This window comes from Symphalangus syndactylus, chromosome X (assembly GCF_028878055.3).
Source record: "Symphalangus syndactylus isolate Jambi chromosome X, NHGRI_mSymSyn1-v2.1_pri, whole genome shotgun sequence".
Taxonomy (NCBI): domain Eukaryota; kingdom Metazoa; phylum Chordata; class Mammalia; order Primates; family Hylobatidae; genus Symphalangus; species Symphalangus syndactylus.
In genome coordinates, this window is record NC_072447.2 from 147,875,657 (window position 1) to 147,895,039 (window position 19,383).

The following is a 19,383-nucleotide window of genomic DNA, read 5'->3' on the forward strand; positions in this document are numbered from 1 at the left end:
TGATGTCCGAGTACCTAATTCCATTAATTTAGATGCAATTGCTAAATGTTTGGGTCTATGTCGCACATTAATCTAAGTGCAAAAACATCCAAAATATCCAAGATAATGGAATAAGTCTCTCTAGTTGAAATTTTAATACAATGCTGAGGCTGATATCTACTCAAAAAAGTTGAGGATGATATTTACTCAAAAACATTTCTAGGCATAGATAGTAGATATAATGATCTTAATTATATTATTATTTTCATTTTACACAACCTTAATTTTTTTCTCGAGTTTTATTTTAGCTACGGGGGTACAAGTGCAGGTTTGTTACATGAATATATTGCACTCAGATAGTGATTCTAGTACCCAATAGGTAGTTTTTTCACCCATGCCCTTCTCCTTCCCTCCCCCATCTAGTAGTTTCCAGTGTCTATTGTTTCTGTATTTATGTCCATTTGTGCTCACTATTTAATCCCTGCTTATAAATGAGAACATCTGGTATTTGGTTTTCTGTTTCTACATTAATTCACTTAGGATTATGGTCTCCAACTCCATCCATGTTGTTGCAAAGGACATAATTCCATTGTTTTTTATGGCTGCATATAATTCCATGGTGTATATGTACCACATTTTATTTATACAATCTACCTATTGTTGGGCACCCAGGTTGATCCCATGCATTTGCTATTGTGAATAGTGTGGTGGTGAGCACATGAGTACATGTGTCTTTTGATATAATGACCTATTTTCCTTTGAGTATATACCCAGTAATGGGACTACTGGGTCAAATGGTAGCTCTATTTTAAGTTCTTTTAAAAGACCCCAAAAGATAAATTTACTTTAGTAAACTTTAAATCAATGCACATTTTGGCCAGGCGCAGTGGCTAACGCCTGTAATTCCAGCACTTTGGGAGGCTGGGGTGGGCAGATTACTTGAGGTCAGGGGTTTGAGACCAGCCTGGGCAACATGATGAAACCCCATCTCTACCCAAAATACAAAAATAATAGCCGGGCATGGTAGTGTGTGCCTGTGGTCTCCACTAGTCAGGATGATGAGGCAGGAGAATTGAGCCCAAAGGGAGGAGGTTGCAGTGAGCCAAGAGTGAGCCATTGCACTCCAGCCTGGGTAACAGAGTGAGATCCTGTATCAAAAAATAAATAAATGTAAAAAAATGCACGTTTAAATGAAGAATATATCCTTGCCTTGAAATGCTTCACTAAATGTGAATAACACTACTAATAATACTAATGATATCTAACATTTTCAAATAATTATGTCTAACATTTATTTGGCATTTCCTAAATATCAAGCACTTCATATGCATAAGGTAATTTAACCCTCATAAGCAGCTTATGATTCTGGTAGTTGTGCTATCAGCATCCTTAGGGAATGAGAAACGGAGGCCACATAGCAAGTGGTGAAATAGAGACTCAAACCCAGACAGTCTTGAATACAGAGGCTGAATTGGTATCTACTCACTATAAATATTATATCTTGACTTTTCCTCAGAAAGCTCATGGTAAATGCACATGTTTTCTGCCATATAAATTCAAAGATACCACAATTTCATACTGATATGGTCTGGTTTTGTATCCTTACCCAAATCTAATCTTGAATTGTAATCCAAATTGTAATACCCACATGTTGGGGGAGGGAGTATACATAGAGAGGGTGGGGCCCTGGGCTATACTACTGCTTGACATCAACATGGAAGAGGTAACTGGCAAACCAGAGTTGCCTAACACAGCTATGGATCAACCAACACCAGACATGCAACAACCAGCCACAGACACCAAAGGAAAGAAGATGAATATCCCATATGAACTCAAGTCCAGAGACAGTGGCAAGGTCAGATCAAGCTGCCCATGTTCTTTCTCTATCCCCTTAACTACGTTACCACTTCCAAGACTCCTACCTTATCCTTATGTGGTATGTATCCCCTCCTCAGCCCATAACCAGGTTCAGTAAACCCTCCTTCCTATGCATTTCACATTCTCTTCTCCTAAATCACTGCCTTATGGGAAGAGGACCTGACAGCACCCTGTTTTCCTACCAGGTGCAGGAGATAATCATAAAAGTCGCCAGTAGTTTTTCAAGGGTGTTCAAGAGAAAAATCTCTAAGAACTACCCTCTCTTGAAACAATCCTACATCATCCAAAGGCCAAAACTATTTGGTCATTATTACAGGCCCAATGAGAAAGTGAACCAAAATCAGGGAGACTAAGACTAAGAAACCCTGGGGAAACCCCCCACCTCCAGTGAAGTGTGCATCCCGTGACCGCAGACTGAAGAACAGACCTCTCAAAAAGTTCTTCTGTCTCCAGAGGCATGGCTGCCGAGAAATGACTAACATTGTAGAGATTAAATCTTCCACAGTAATGATTAAAATAAAATCAACAAGTTGTGAAAAGCCCCTAAGTTTTCAGTTGAATTGTGTCATCCATGTGTGTATGTGTCTCTGCAAGTTATCTGATGGTGAAGAAAGAGAAAGGAAGCAAGTGGTGTGAGAAGGGAGGCAAGAGGGGTTCTGCAGGGTTAGGGGCCAAACTGGCAGGTCCACAGCCAGATATTGAGAATAAAGACTGGGTCAAGACTATGCATGAAAGACAATTGCCTAATCCAAATGCAAGAAGGAAAATGGCATGGTATTGCTTCTGTGTGTGTGTGTGTGTGTGTGTGTGTGTGTGTGTGTGTGTGTGTGTGTGTTAATAGTGGCATTGGTAGTAGATGTCAGGGTCTAGATCACCAAAACCCAGATGAGGTTAAATGCCAGCTATCTGCAATTTTCTGGGCTCTTGCTCAACCTACTCTCTTCCCATCTCCAATCTCAGTTGAAGAGGTATTTTTCCTTCAGTCTGAAGCAAATCCCATTTCTTACCACCTCTTCAGGGAATTTAATCCATAAATGTTCTATCACCTGTTTCTTCAATCTTGTCTACCAGCTTCTTATTCCTTCTCGTCAACATTTGTTTTTTATATATATAACTTCAACTTTTGTTTTAGATTCAGGGGGGTACATGTGCATGTTTGTTACCTGGGTATATTGAGTGATGCTGAGGTTTGGTGTACAAACAATCCCATCACCCAGGTAGTGAGCATAGTACCTAACGGTTTGTCAACACTTGCTCCACTCCTTCCTTCCCCATTCTAGTAGTCACCAGTGTCTATTGTTCCAATCTTTATGCCCATGAATACCCAATGTTTTGCTCCTACTTATAAATGAGAACATGCAGAATGTAGTTTTCTGTTCCTTTGTTAATTTGCCTAGGATAATGGCTTCCAGCTGCATATGTGTTGCTGCAAAGGATATTATTTCACTCATTTTTATGGCTGCATAGTATTTCATGTTATATATGTACCACATTTTTTTAAATCCAATCCACCATTGATGGACACCTGGGTTGATTCCATGTCTTTGCTATTGTGAATAGTACTGTGATGATCACACACGTACGTGGGTCTTTTTGGTAAAACGATTGATTTTCACTTGGATATATACCCAGTAATGGGATTGCTAGGTGGAATGGTAGTTCTGTTTTAAGTTCTTTGATAAATTTCCCAATAGTTTTCCACAGTGGCTTAAGTAATTCACATTCTTACATTTAAAAATGCTCAGTCACTCCCACTATTGAACAAAATGCAAAACAAGCAAAGCAAACACACCCTCCCACCACCCGGCGTCTCCCTCTAGGTACTAACCTACTTCTCTGTACAGCAGCACTTGTAGATTCTAGTTGGAGATCTCTAGAATCTAGGAAGAGTACTTTATACAATGTTGTCTTCCAATACTCAATCAATATTACTTCCACAGTTAACTGTAGTCAACATTTTGCCTCTCCCTTACCAATGACTTGCTCCTAGCAAAGCTATCTGTGTTTTGTGCTGACAGTAATTGAGGTTAGAAAGGTATGGAAGAAAGTTCTGTGTTTTGCAAAAGGTAGGGATAATACCTGATACAGACTAGCTCAGTAAAAACTTTAGGAAGGAAGGAAAGAAGAGGTACTGTTGGGAAACAAATCGAATTTTAAACAAATCTCCTCTTAACCCAGAAAGCCTTTCTACGAAGATAGAAGAGAAAGAAAACAGTTTTATTACTGGATAAACATTAAACCAAAATGTGGTACACATCACAAGCAATCCACTAACTTCCTAAGAACCAAAAATCATGTGAGCACTCCTCCTACCTCATTTTAATTTCATATCCCTGAAAGAGGCACTGAAGAGAGAAAAAAATAGTAGTGAATTGCTGATGCCACCCCTCTCACACCCTAGCAGCAGCAGTGGCAAGGTACAGAGAGCATCACTGAGCACTGGGAAAGGGAGAATACAGCAAGTTCTGAGGCATTAAACTCAGTGCTTTCCTGTTAGAACAGAAAGGAAAACCAGACCAAACTAAGCTGACACCTGCCCATGGAGGGAGCATTTAAACCAGCCCTAGCCAGAGGGCGATTGCCAATACCGGGGGTCTAAACTTGAATTCTCACAAACCTCACCACTGAGGGCCAGAGTGCTGTGTCTCCAAGTAAACTCAAAAGACAGTCTAGGCCAAAAGGACTGCCACTCTTAGGTGAGTCCTCCTGCTGAACTAGGCCCAGAGACAGTGGACTGGCAGAACATGCAGCATACTGAGACACCAGCTAGAGCAATCAGGGGAGTGCTGACATCACCCTCCCCCAGCCCCAGGCTACACAGCTCGGGGTCCAAGAGAGACCCCTTTCTTCTGCTTGGGGAGAGAAGAGAGAAGAGTGGGGAGGACTGTGTCTTGCACCATGGATATCAGTTGAGCCACGGCAGGATATGGGACCAGTCAGAATCATTAGGCCGCCGTTCCCGGTCCCAGCTCCCAGATAACATTTCTAGATACACCTTGGGCCAGAAGGAAATCTGCTGCTGTGATGGAAAGGATCCAGTCTCAGCAGCGTTTATTACCTGCTAACTAAAGGACCCTGGGGGCCCTGAATAACCAGCAACAATACCCAGGTACTACATCCAGGATGAGCCTCTGAGAGTTGCTCTCTTCAAGTACAAACATGATCAAAGGGGAGTAGAGTACCAGGTGGCCTCTGAGGATCCTTGACTCCAGGACTTTAGTCTTGGATAGCTTTTCTGGATCTGCCCTGGGCTACAGCGGGGGCTAGTGCCCTGAAAGGTCAATCCCAGGCCAGGCAGCATTCAGCACAAGCTGACTTAAGAGCCCCTTAAGGGAACATCAGTGGAAGTTTAGCAGTACTCCTTCTGGCCTGGGTTGGCAGTGGATACAGGGTGAGGCTCCTCTGCTGTAGCAGGTGAACACACAGAATCAATAGACAAGTCCGTTTTACAACCATATTTTCCTGCTTCTAGTCCCTGACTCCCAGTTCCTGGCTCCCATACTGCTCAAAAGGGTTTCAAGGACCAATGGGTGCTCGCCCAAATCCACCCTCATCCAGCCCAGAACATATAACTGTCTCTAAGTCCTCTGACTCCGAGTCTCCCAGCCATAGGGGTTCCACTAAGGGACATGATAGACCCAGGGCAAGTAGCACGCCACCCCAGCCTTGACACAGGACAAAATAAAAGCTTGGACACTGACGCTGCCTCCAGTGCACACTGACAAAAAGGAATAAAATGAAATCTGAAATTAAAATCCATAGCCCCCAACACAATGAAGCCATGCCCGCTTCCTGGCCAAAGGGAAGGGAGTTTGGTAGGCACCCACCAGACCCCAAAACCTTTCTAAGCAATATGAATCAAAAGCAAAAGCCAAAATAAGATTACACATTGAGAAAAACAAGAGAAAAGAATTAAGCTATAGTGGGAGAAAACACTGCTCCCAAGGACCTTTAAGACAAAACATTTTAACATTGGGCCATAACAGCAGTCATAACCAAACGAGAAAAACTCACAGGAGCGGGCATAAAAGCCAAAGGAAAGAGTTACAGGAATCTCAGAAGATTTCCAAATAAATAGATTACAAAGTTGAAAAGCAAAATTTCTGGTAATTTTGTGAATGAATATCAAAACTAAATTTGGCTCTGCTATATAGACCATTTTCTAGAAAATCTATCACAATTTTCTTTAATCATAGCAAGTTTAATTATCCACAAATTTTCTTTTATAAATTCCCCTTTCTGAACAACTAACACAGACCATCTATAATGTGCTTGAACTTTCTGAGTTGTCCTATACTACCTCTTTGTTAAATAAAACGAGTCATTTCACTCTAGGGCAAGAATGTACTAAAAAAGGTCCCTCCTCATACAAAATTACGCATTTTTTATATCCTTCTTTGCAAACAAATAAATATATTTTCTACTCATAACTTTCCTTATATCTCTCTTTGCTACCCACAGATTCCCTCGTATTTTGAACCTCCCTTTCAATAACTTCAAAGTTAAGCAAAAAATATTTTTATTTTTTCTCAATAAATAATATACTATTTTTTTTTTTTCCTGGCCGGGTGCGGTGGCTCACACCTGTAATCCCAGCACTTTGGGAGGCCGAGGCAGGCGGATCATGAAGTCAGGAGTTTGAGATCAGCCTGACCAACATGGTGAAACCCCATCTCTACTAAAAAGAGCCAGGCGTGGTGGCATGCTCCTGTAATCCCAGCTACTCAGAAGGCTGAGGCAGGAGAATCCTTTGAACCCCGGAGGCAGAGGTTGCAGTGAGCCGAGATAGCGCCATTACACACCAGCCTGGGAGACAAAGCAAGACACCATCTCAATAAAAACAAATAAATAAATACACTTTTTTGGCACATTTTATGTAAGCCTAGGAAGGAAGAAGTCCTGAACTACTCATTTTACATTGGCATTCTACAGATGAGAACCATTCTACCATTTTAAGATTTTAACCACACAACTAGCTCACAGTTTAAGCAGCTATTTCATTCACATGTATTTAGCTCTTTAACTTTTAACAGTTTTATCTAGACTTCCTCCAAGATCCAAGATACCACAAGACATTAGTCATCATTTAAAGCATCTTAATCATTTTAAAGCCTGTGAACATCAGTAATTTACCTATGCAAATACCTTCAAGTTAAATTTTAGAAGAGAGAACATTCTCTTGAAACTAATAAGCTTTGACTAGTCTTACTTATGAGTGCTTTTTTATTTATAAGCCAATTTGATAACATGCTAGACACAGCACACATCACAATACCTGTATATATACCTAAACAAACATAGTAAATAAAACAACCTATACAAGACAACTGGATTCAAGTCATTTACAAAACTGTGACCAATCTACCTGGCCAAATTTTGTTTGCCACAATAGGTGTGGAAAACAGGAAGACACGGGAAGGTGAATCCTACAGCATCAAATATGGAAGGGAGGGTGCAAACTGCGTTGCTCAGGGGAAGCGCTGGAGTCCCTGAGCCGCCAGAGAACTCACACAGTAGTGGAGACACTGAAGAAAAATGTTTGGGCAGCTGCTTGTCTGCCACTGCGGGAAGCTTTCTGATGGGTCCAGGGTCCAAGACTCCCAGCAAACTTTCTTCAGCAAGGCAGCTTATTGAGGCTGGTGGAATAAGGTTAGCTCTAGTATTGATAGGGAGCTTTTGTTTTCCTCTCACCAGGGACAGTTAGGACATTTTCATTGCCAATGGCCCTTTTGCTTATAGTAGGCACACTGATTCTGCCCTAGGTGCTGGTGAGTTGAGGGTTCTTGTCTAGGCATCCCAGATGCTTATTTGGCAACATTTTCTCAAGATGAATATCCCTGCAGGGGCAGGGGGATTAAAGTAACTGTTGGTAATTGTACTTTTTGGCTTTTTGGCTTTATTTTTCCCTCTTTTGCCCTGTTCTTATTGCTGTAAACTTTAAAGGGTATGTTTAAGAGTTGGCATAGAGGGGTATGAGGTCCCATTGCTGCTTTTTGTTGCTTCCTCCTAATATCAGGGGCAATTGAGTAATAAAATGTATACCAAGGAAAGCTGGCCCTTCTGGGGGGTCTGGGTCTGCATTAGTGTATTTCCTGAGTGCCTCAACTAAATGTCCCAGAAACAGAGTGAGGATTTTATTGTTTCCTTGAGATATTTTTCTAACCCTGTCATAATTTACTGGCTTAATCACACACTTTTTCCTCCACATTTTTCCCACAGCACAGCAGGTGGAGGACAATATTTGAAAGTCATGACAAATATTTGTTAAATCAAATAGCCTGGTCAACTTAAGCTCCTCTATAAACTTTTCTGGATTCTCTGAAAACTGGCCATAGTTTTTCCTTTAAAAAGCCAAATTAGACATAGAAAATGGCACATATACTCTTAAGTGTTCCCTCATTTCCATTTACTAACTCTTGCAATGAGCACAGGTGTGACTTTAGAGGCTGATATGGGACCCCACTCCTGGTGGTACTGGTTGGGTTTACTTTCTTGGGCAGCAGGGTGTATAGGCTGGGGTTAGTTGGATAAGGGGAAGAGGTGCCTGATGACCTTGGGGTGGAATCCTTTATTAGAGGGCTGGTGGCAATCCCCTCATAATTGAGGGATGAAGGGCGCTCTGGGGAGGGCATAAGCCTTCGAGGGGGAACAGCTAGGAGGGGATCCCTTAGGCATGGCTTTCTGGTACCTAGAAGTAACGTGAGCTAGTAAAGGGCCATACATCCTGTACATAAGGGTCCTCTTCCCATTTTTCTTCTTTATTACAAAATAAGTCTAATTATAAAATCCATTATAACATATAGAACCATGTTTAAGTCAAATCTCTTAGCTTTATAATTTGTATTAAACCCAAATTGTGTTGCAATAGAAAAGGTTTATGTTTCTTTATGCCTAATTTGAATTTGCTCCAATAGCCTAAAAGACACCCTAGTGGTGAGTCCTCTGGGATGCTCACTGTTGTCTCCATGTCTAGTAAGGGTCTCCACAGGGCATTTTGGTTAACCTAAGTTTAGCAAAAGCCTACTTACTTTTCCCTTTTAAATTCCTTACTTCTATAAAGGTTAAATATAGACAGCAAGGTGTTATAAAAGTGGATTATGAGCTACAAATGGGCAGTAGGATGTTAAGCCTAAATTCCACAAAGAGTGAGAGTTGGGTGCAGTGATGCACTAAACAAATGAAGGAAGAGAAAGGGGTAAACATTACCCACGGGGAGACTTGTTCTGAATTTCTGGAGAACCTACCCAGTAGCAGAGAACCAAAAAAGATATTCAAGTGGTCACTTGTTTACTGCTATTGGTGGCTGTCCATTAGTCCAGAAGCCTGGGAACTCCCAATCTCTTAGACCAGGAGGGTCTTGAGCAAGGCTGTTTTAAGACAGCACACAGAAAGCGGCTTGAAACTGGCTATTTGGAAAAAAATACTTCTAATTTTAGGGCAGAAAAATTCAAGACCAATATTCCTCTATGGGGAGGGTCTATATAACCCACAATCATAGAGAGAATGTCAACGCCAAAAACCCAGAGCATCTAGGGGAGGAGCTTATAATATCAATGCTAAAAACCCAGAATACCTAATTTCCAGCCAATAAACGCTGCCTCACCAAATGCTGAAAATCCTGGAAAACCTAGGAAGTGGCCAACAGTGAACCCAATACCAAGTTCAGGTCACAAAACAACATGACTCTGACAATGGGCTACCTGTCACAGCCAAGTGTCCTGCCATAGATAATTGCCCAAATACAGTTAACAGAAATTTGAAAGCAAACAAAAGACTGCAAACAAAACATAGATACTAGTACTGAAAAAAAAAGAAAGATTGATGCAGCAATAAATTGGAGTTAGAGGAGAAAGGACCAAGGGAAGAGACGGCAAGGACATGATTCAGGACACCATCCCTAGATTACCTGATATTACTAGGGGGGACAGAGTGGACACTCACCCACCCACTGGTGTCAAAATGGTGCCAACCCATCCTCCACGTGGGACCTGGGTGTAGGTTTCTACAGGTTCCCTCATCTTGGATGGGCTCAGATGCCATGTGGGGCAGGAGGATGTCAACAAAGGGACTGGTAACCCACTAGCCTGCCATTTGGAGAAGTGGGTCCTACACAAGGCAGCAACACAACGGCCACTTGCCAATCTGTTCAGCTCCAACTGTTGCCAGGGAAAGATGATGGCTCTTACAAGTGACTTTGGTTAGTGTTACAGCTCTGTAGTGTTAGCAGCTCTTTATTGTTACAGCCACAGTGTTACAGCTCTTGCAGACTTGATCACAGACTGCTTCACCATCGCTTGCTCTATCGCTTATCCCTGTCTCTCACCATCTCTTGCTGTTTTGTTGACTGCTGTCTCTCATTGTCTCTCGTCAATCATCACCTCTCCATCTCCATTGTCTTTTCTTTCTACCAATTTCTGCTACCTCCGGTGTCTTTGTCCTTTCACTAGTCACCAGATGATGCAGGACAGACAACCCCCAAAATTTGGGCTTAGACCAGGAGAGTTCTTGACTTCTCTCAGGAAAGAAATCAAGGGTGATCCAATGGTGTTAAACTGCAACGTTTCTTGAAGCAGCCATGCACAACAGCAGCAGAAGTACTACCCTTCTGGAGCAGGGCTGGCTCATAGTAAATGTGCCTAGAATAGCAGGTCACAGGTAGTTCTGCACTTGTATTTTTACCTACTTTTAATTATATGCAAATTTAGGGGCAATGTATGCAGAGATTTCTAGGATGAGGGTGGTAGCTTTTGGGATATTGGGTTGTTGTCATGGAAAGGAGCAGGAACTTCTGGGTGTTGCCATGGCAATGGTAAACTGACAAGGCACACTGGTGTGTGTGTCTTATGGAAAGCTGCTTCCACACCAGACCTCTATTAACTAGTTCTCAATTTGATTCGTTGTCCAAGCCCTACCTCTGGAGTGGAGTCCTGCCTCCTACCTCAATGGTATCAGCGGTGGAGGTGGTGGTGATGGTGGCTGTGGTGGTGATGGTGGCTGTGGTGGTGGTGGCGGTGGCTGTGGTGGTGGTGGTGGTGATGGCGGCTATGGTGGTGGTGGTGGTGAGGTGGCTGTGGTGGAGGTGGTGGTGATGGCGGCTGTGGTGGTGATGGTGGCTGTGGTGGAGGTGGTGGTGATGGCGGCTGTGGTGGTGGTGGTGGTGAGGTGGCTGTGGTGGAGGTGGTGGTGATGGCGGCTGTGGTGGTGGTGGTGGTGATGGTGGCTGTGGTGGTGGTGGTGGTGAGGTGGCTGTGGTGGAGGTGGTGGTGATGGTGGCTGTGGTGGTGGTGGTGGTGATGGTGGCTGTGGTGGAGGTGGTGGTGGTGGTGGCTGTGGTGGAGGTGGTGGTGATGGTGGCTGTGGTGGAGGTGGTGGTGGTGGTGGCTGTGGTGGAGGTGGTGGTGATGGTGGCTGTGGTGGTGAGGTGGCTGTGGTGGAGGTGGTGGTGATGGTGGCTATGGTGGTGGTGGTGGCTGTGGTGGAGGTGGTGGTGATGGTGGCTGTGGTGGTGGTGGTGGTGAGGTGGCTGTGGTGGAGGTGGTGGTGATGGTGGCTGTGGTGGTGAGGTGGCTGTGGTGGAGGTGGTGGTGATGGTGGCTATGGTGGTGGTGGTGGCTGTGGTGGAGGTGGTGGTGATGGTGGCTGTGGTGGAGGTGGTGGTGATGGTGGCTGTGGTGGAGGTGGTGGTGATGGTGGCTGTGGTGGTGGTGGTGGTGATGGTGGCTGTGGTGGTGGTGGTGGTGAGGTGGCTGTGGTGGAGGTGGTGGTGATGGTGGCTGTGGTGGAGGTGGTGATGGCGGCTATGGTGGTGGTGGTGGTGAGGTGGCTGTGGTGGAGGTGGTGGTGATGGTGGCTATGGTGGTGGTGAGGTGGCTGTGGTGGAGGTGGTGGTGATGGTGGCTGTGGTGGTGATGGTGGCTGTGGTGGAGGTGGTGGTGATGGCAGCTATGGTGGTGGTGGTGGTGAGGTGGCTGTGGTGGAGGTGGTGGTGATGGCAGCTATGGTGGTGGTGGTGGTGAGGTGGCTATGGTGGTGGTGGTGGTGATGGCGGCTGTGGTGGAGGTGGTGGTGATGGTGGCTGTGGTGGTGGTGGTGGTGAGGTGGCTGTGCTGGAGGTGGTGGTGATGGCGGCTGTGGTGGAGGTGGTGGTGATGGCGGCTGTGGTGGAGGTGGTGGTGATGGTGGCTGTGGTGGTGGTGGTGGTGAGGTGGCTGTGCTGGAGGTGGTGGTGATGGTGGCTGTGGTGGAGGTGGTGGTGATGGTGGCTGTGGTGGTGGTGGTGGTAGACTTCCTGCCACTGCTCTCTGGAACTCATGGCTCAGGTACAATTCCACACTGTTACTCTCAAGAGCTTTTCCTAGTCAACCTCCTACAAGCAACTCTCCATCCCAGAGTCTGTTTCCAGGGAACCCACTCTAAGACTCTCTGCCATCTGGTTGTATGGACTGGGTTTGAGCTTCTCTGCTTGGAGGTCTGGGCACCAGAAATCTACAGAATGCTTTGTTTATGAGATAATCAGTGAGATTGTGGGCTGGGACTGATATTTTAGCCCAAAGCCTTCAAATCTCCTCAAGTGCATTGAGACTCTGTCTTTGAGTTGAGCTGCTTCATGGCCAAGTTGAGGCCCAGCAATTGGAGTCCTTCTCCCAGCAATGCCCTAGCACTCTGAAGATAGGGAAACACCTAGACATAGTGCCTTTGATCCTTGGATCTTGGTTTGGACTTTGAGACTTGTAAGATGGGCCATGGATGATGACCCACTGGCTTGGAGGGCAGCAACCTGAGGAAGATAAAACAGAAGAATATAGTGGACCTTGCTTAATGGCTGCAACTGAAAGTCTCATGGGGCCTAATTACCAGCAATCAGGCTGGTAGAGGCTTTGGTCATAAAAAGTAAAATGTGATGTTAGCCGTGGGTTTTTCAGAAATGCCCTTTATTGTGTGGAGGACGTTTTCTTCTACTTTTAGTTTGCTGAGTGTTTTACAATGAAGAGATATTAGATTTTGTCAGAAGGTTTTCTGTATCAATTGAAATGATCATGTGGATTATCTCCTTCTTGATCAAAGTTTGTATGTTGGACCATTCATGCATTCCAGGAATAAATCCCACTTTGCCATGCTGTATTATCCTTTTAATATGTTCTTGGATATTGTTTCCTAGTATTTTTAAAGGATTTTTACATCTATATTTATAAGGGATATTGGTCGCTAGTTTCCTCTCCTTTAAGTACTTTGGCTGGTTCTGGTATCAGGGTAATGCTGGACTCTTAGAATGAGTGTCAGTTTCCTTCTTTTTTACTTTTTGGAAGATTTTGAGAAGGATTGGTGTTAATTTTTCAAATGTTTGGTTGGATTTCTCAGTGAAGCCTGCCTTATATTTGCTGGGAAGTTTTTGACAACTAATTTAGCCTTTTTATTTGAAATGAAAAAAGCCAATCACAAATAAGATGGATACTGTATGATTCCACTGACATTAAATATTCATAATAAATAAATCCACAGATACGTGATGTATGTATTGCTAAATACAATTTTCAGTTTTTATATAACTATGGAAATGGGGACATTATTCATAAAGATAAATTTAATAATTTTCTCACTATATAGATTCTCCAGTTTTTAAACAGTGCTATATAACTAATCAGCATCTTTTAACAATATTTTTCATATAAAACATACTCACACACACACATCCATGCTAAATTGAAGTGCCCATTGTGTAGGACCTATTTGGTTTTTCATATAAAATGTGGAACATATGCTACTTATTACTACACATTTACGTATGTTTTAGAATATACACTCGATACCCATGCAAAAACAAATAGGTATTTATTTACATTCAATTTAACCTTAAAATCAGAATGTGCTGGGGTGAGTGTCATTGATTGTGACTTACAGGCTTTCTTGATTTTTCCATCTAAGTTTCGATTTTACACATTAGATACTTATGTTGTTATTCTGTTGCACTCCAATATTTACCACAATTTTAACCAAAACCAAACTGTTTAAAACACCAGACTAAGTGATGGTATTGCTGACTGAGCGTATATTTTTTTGAGTGCCATCACCATTGCTCTTTATGAATTCCCTATTTCGTGCTTCTTCTAGATACTGACTGGGTTAGCCCTGCAGTGAGAGGCCTAATCAATTTATTTGCAGTGGCTGGAATAGCAGTGCTGCATTGTTGATATAGTTAGGCCGTGGCAGCCACTTGGACCCCAGATAACCAAGACACATAAACATGAGAGAAGACAAACATGAGCAATCTAATCATGACGGACAAACATTCCTTTTAAGAGAGAAACACATTTCTTCTGTGTTTAAGAGCAGATCTAAATTGCATATCACTATGGCATTAATTTATTTAACTTGATATCTGTGGAAATGAACACTGTGATACATTATTCTGTGATGTGCCTATTGTATATTTTAGGTTACAAAAATATTTTATACAAGTTGCTCCATTAAAACCTCACTGCAATCTTCTGATATAAAATCAGAATTTTATATTATTGGCAATGTCAAGATTAGATAAAATGACTTCTAAATGTATACTAAGCATAGCAAGTGATTCTGAGTAAACACGGAGTAAAAATTAATAATGATAAATATTCTCATTGTTTTCATTAATAAAATTGAACAATTCTATTACCCATTTACAAAGAACATTGGTGACAGTGGAAAGATTTATGAATTGTCTTCATTTTAAATGATAAATATACTGTGACGTTGCAACAGTTAGGAACCTGTACAAGTGTATGAAAAAATTATTTGCTCCATACTTCTTTCTTAGCCACTTTCAACCCTTTAGTCCCTTACAATAAAATACAAATTATTTTATTGGACAAACAAATCTATATCATGACTCAGAGAAGTTCAATAATTTTGTGTGTCCATGTGTGTCATAATTTTCTTCCTAATATTTTTGCTTTTCACTTTGAAATTGTTATAGATTCACAGGAATTAGCAAAGATAGTACAGAAAGGTAGCATGTAGACTCACTCTGCTTCCTTCATTGGTTACATCTTAAACAGACACTGAAATATCAAAATCAGGATTTGACACTGGCATGATGTGTGTGTATCCCTCTATGTTATTTTATCCGATGTGTTGATTTATGCACTCACCACTAAGATCAAGACAGAGAATTAACCCAAAACCAAAAATATCTCCCTCATGCTTTTTAGTCGTAATCATCCCATCTCCCATACCATATCTAAACCCTGGAAACCCCTAATCTGTTTTATCCTGCTGTAACCAGTAATCTATGGTTTTATCTCTTGGAGAATAGCATACAAATGGAATCATTCAGTATGTGATCTTGGAGACTGGCTTTTTTTTTTTTTTTTTTTTGTCTTAGTATAATGCTGTTAGGAGTGGTCTAAGTTGTGTAATTGAATTCCATAGTTTGGATGCACCATAGTCTGTTTAGCTTTTTAACTACTGAGGACAATTTGGTTGTGCCCAGGTTTGGTTGTTACAATTGGAACAGCTATGAACAACCATGTGCAGAATTTTGTGTAAATGTATATCTCCATTCCTCCTTGATATGTACCCAAGAGTGCAATTACTAGGTGTGGTAAGTATATATTTAATATTTAAGAAATTACCAAAGTACTGTCTAGGGTGGCTGGACCATTTTATATTCCCACCAGAAATATATAAGAGATCTAATTTATCTGTATGCTTGCCAATATTTAGTGTTGTCACTATACGTGTGTGTGTGTATATATATATACACATATATTATTTATGTATATATAAATATATATAAAATTAAATTTAGTTCTTCTAATAGACATGTAGTAATGTATCTAAGTGTGGTCTTAATGTACATTTCCCTAATGGCTAATTATGTTGAACATCTTTTCATGAGCTTTTATACCACCCATATGCCCTCTTCAGTGAAATGTCTCATGTCTTTTCCTATTTTCTAGCTGGATTGTTATTCTGCTTACTGTTGACTTTTAAGAGTTCTTTATATATTATAGAATGTGTCCTTTTTCACCTGTGTGGTTGTCAAATATCTCCTCTAAATCTGAACTTCGTCATTTTATCCTCTTAACAAGGTTTTTCACACAATGACAGTTTTAAATTTTGACCAAGTCTAATTTGTCATTTTTTTCTACTATGGATCGTATTTTACTTTAACCAACTCCAGGTCCTGATGTTTTTCTCCTGTTTTATTTTTTTTTAAGTTTTATAGTTTCATGTTTTGCATTTAAATCTATGATCCATTTTAAGTCATTTTTGATGTCTTAATACACTTTTTATTTGGGAATAATTTGATATTTACAGAAAAGTTGCAGATAGAGTTCAGTTTTGCCCAGTTTCTATTAATGTGAACAGTTTTCATTGCCGCAGTACATTTGTCAGTACTGAGAAATTAACATTGGTACTCATATATCAATGACTATTAACTAAACAACTAAACTTCAATTTTATTTGTATTTCACCAGCTTTTTTTTTTTTTTTTAAGACAGAGCCTCACTCCATCGTTCATGCTGGAGTGCAGTAGCAGGATCTTGGCTCACTGCAACATCTGCCTCTGGGGCTCAAGTAATTCTCGTGCCTCAGCCTCCCGTGTAGCTGGGACTACAGGCGCATGCCACCATGCCCAGCTAATTTTTATACTTTTAGTAAAGACAGGGTTTCACCTTGTTGGCCAGGCTGGTCTTGAACTCTTGATCGCAGGTGATCTGCCCGCCTTGTCCTCCCAAAGTTCTGGGATTACAGGTGTGAGCCACCACACTCAGCCTAGCTTTTTATTAGTGCTTGCTTTTTTTTTCCCCCAGGGCCCAATCCAGGATACGACTTTGTATTTTGTGATAGTTTTTACCATAAATATAAAATAGGTTCTATGAAATGCATTGTCTGTACCAGTTGAGATAATTATGATTTATAATATTTATTTGTAAATCATTTATTAATTTTCTAATATTATTCCATATTTACACAACTTGGATAACCAAAATTTTTTCACTAGTATCATTTTGAATACTATCAGATGCACTTTGCTATTATTTTGGTTGTAGTTTGAAATTGTATTCACAGATCATTTAACCATGTGATTTTCCTTTCCTTTCATGCCTCTGTCTTGTTTAGTAATCTTACATGTGAAAGCATATGGGAAAAATTTGTATTCTACAAGGATTTCTATAAAATTTGGGTAACCTAAACCTCCTTATAAAACTATCTGGCCTGATGTTTTCTTTGGAGAATAGCTTTAAAAATATGTTGCTTTATTTAACAAGTATATAAGAATCGAAACTTCTAAATTCTTCTTCAGTAAGTTCTGTTATCTTTTTTTATTTTTTTTGAGACTTGAGACAAGAGTCTCACTCTGTTGCCCAGGCTGGAGTGCAGTGGTGCGATCTTGGCTCACTGCAACCCGCGCCCTCAGGGTTCAAGTGATTCTCCTGCCTCAGCCTCCCGAGTAGCTGGAATTACAGGTGCCTGCCACCGCACCCGGCTAATTGTATTTTTAGTAGAGATGGGGTTTCACCATCTTGGCCGGGCTGGTCTTGAACTCCTGACCTTGTGATCCACGGGACTCAGCCTCCCAAAGTGCTGGCATTACAGGCGTGAACTACCGCACCTGGCCCGTAAGCTCTGTTTTCAAAGTCATTAGCATGTCATTTTCACTAGTACTGTATTTCTAATTTCTACTTTAATTGTATTTATGTCTCCTTAATAGTCATAACATTGTTTATTTGTGGCTTCTACTTATCTCAATAAATCTTGCCAGACACTTGCCTGTATTTTTCGTTTTTTGAAATAATAAACAATTTGAGTTTTAATATTCTCTCTCTGTTTTTATTTTGCATTATATAAATGTATGCTATCATTTTATTTCTTCTACTTTTGGGGCTTTTTGTTTATTCTTTCAAAATGAATACATATAAAAACTATTGGCTTATTTTTCTTCCAATATAAATATTAAACACTATGGAGTTTTCTGAAAGCACCGTGGGAAGTACTGGTATTTAGTATTTTCATTATATTTCATGTCTAATTATTTTTAAAATTTCTATTATGATTCACTGTTTAACTCCTGAGATATTTAGAATTTTTTATTTTCAAAATTGTTGATATGTTTTTGTTATTATACAACTCATTGTATTTTCATTAGACATTAGGTTCAACATGATACTTACCTTTAAAATTTGTTGATCTTCTTTATAGCCTAGGCCATAATCAACATTTTGTTCACTGTTTAGTTTTAAAACTGCATGCTTTCTAATTATTGAATGAAGAAATCTATATATGGTCCAGAAGTCAAATAATAAATGAATAGCATTTATTATTCAGATTTCCTTTACCTTTGCTGATTTTTAACATGTAGTGACACTTAATATTCAAGATAAATGTATAGCTATATATCATTAGGGGATTTTCCATTCCTTCTTTCATTTCTCTCACTATTTGATCACATATTTTGATGACATATTATTTATGCATGCGTATTTAAAATTGCGATTTTTCTTTTGGTGAATTGTATTTGTTAATGTTACACAATGACCCTTTCTATCCCTATTCTTGTGAACTAAACACTATTTTATCTCCTGTTAACTTGGTTACATCAGCTTTCTTTTGGCTGATTTTTGCTTCATATGTCTTTTTTCATGCTTTTACTTTCAACTGCCATGTGTTCTTATGTTTAATGTATGTTTCTTGTAAATAACATGAATCCCAATTCTGGGATTTTTTTTTATATACTTCAATGTCACAACTTCAAATCACTCAGTCGAAATCCTTTCTTCACTTTGTTCATGTTGATAGTTTATAGACTTTTATTTTAATGTAATTATAGCTACTCTCTCTCATCTCTCTCTTGCGTGCTCTCTCTCGCTTCCTGTCTCTCTCACACACACACACACATCCATTTCACCACAACAAACTTTATCATGGTAATTTATCACCTTTTCTACTGCATGCTCTAAGCAAGTTCTGGAATACACATTCTCTTTTTCAAGTACTTCATTTATAACTGTTTTGACTGTAAATATCTGTGGAACAAAACTTCTAGGTTATGTATGCCCAAGAATAATTTCATCTTGCTGGGTTCTTTTTTTTTTTTTTTGAATGACACTTTGGATAAATATATATGCAAAATTTCACGTTTATTCTTTAGTTTCTTGAATCATATTTTGCTATTGAAAAGTCTAGTTATCAGTATGACTCCTGTTTTTGTTCTATGTCTCTCTATAAGCTTCTAGAATTTGCTTCTTTTCTTTAATATTAAAAAACTCACCCTGATGTGTTTTGGTGTGTGTGTATATCTTTGGCAATTTGGTTCTCCTTTTGCAGTAAACTTTGAATCTCTTTTATTTTGTTACCTTTATGTTTCATTAAGTCTGAGAAATTTATCTCCATTAGGTTTTGAAATACTTTATTCTCTTAATTTTCACTTCTATATCTTTCTGGGGCTCTTATTGTCCAGATAGTAACACACTGATTCATATAGCTTAGCTGTTTCTATGTTTTTTCATTTCTTCTTGAAAGAAGAAACATTTCCTCAAACTA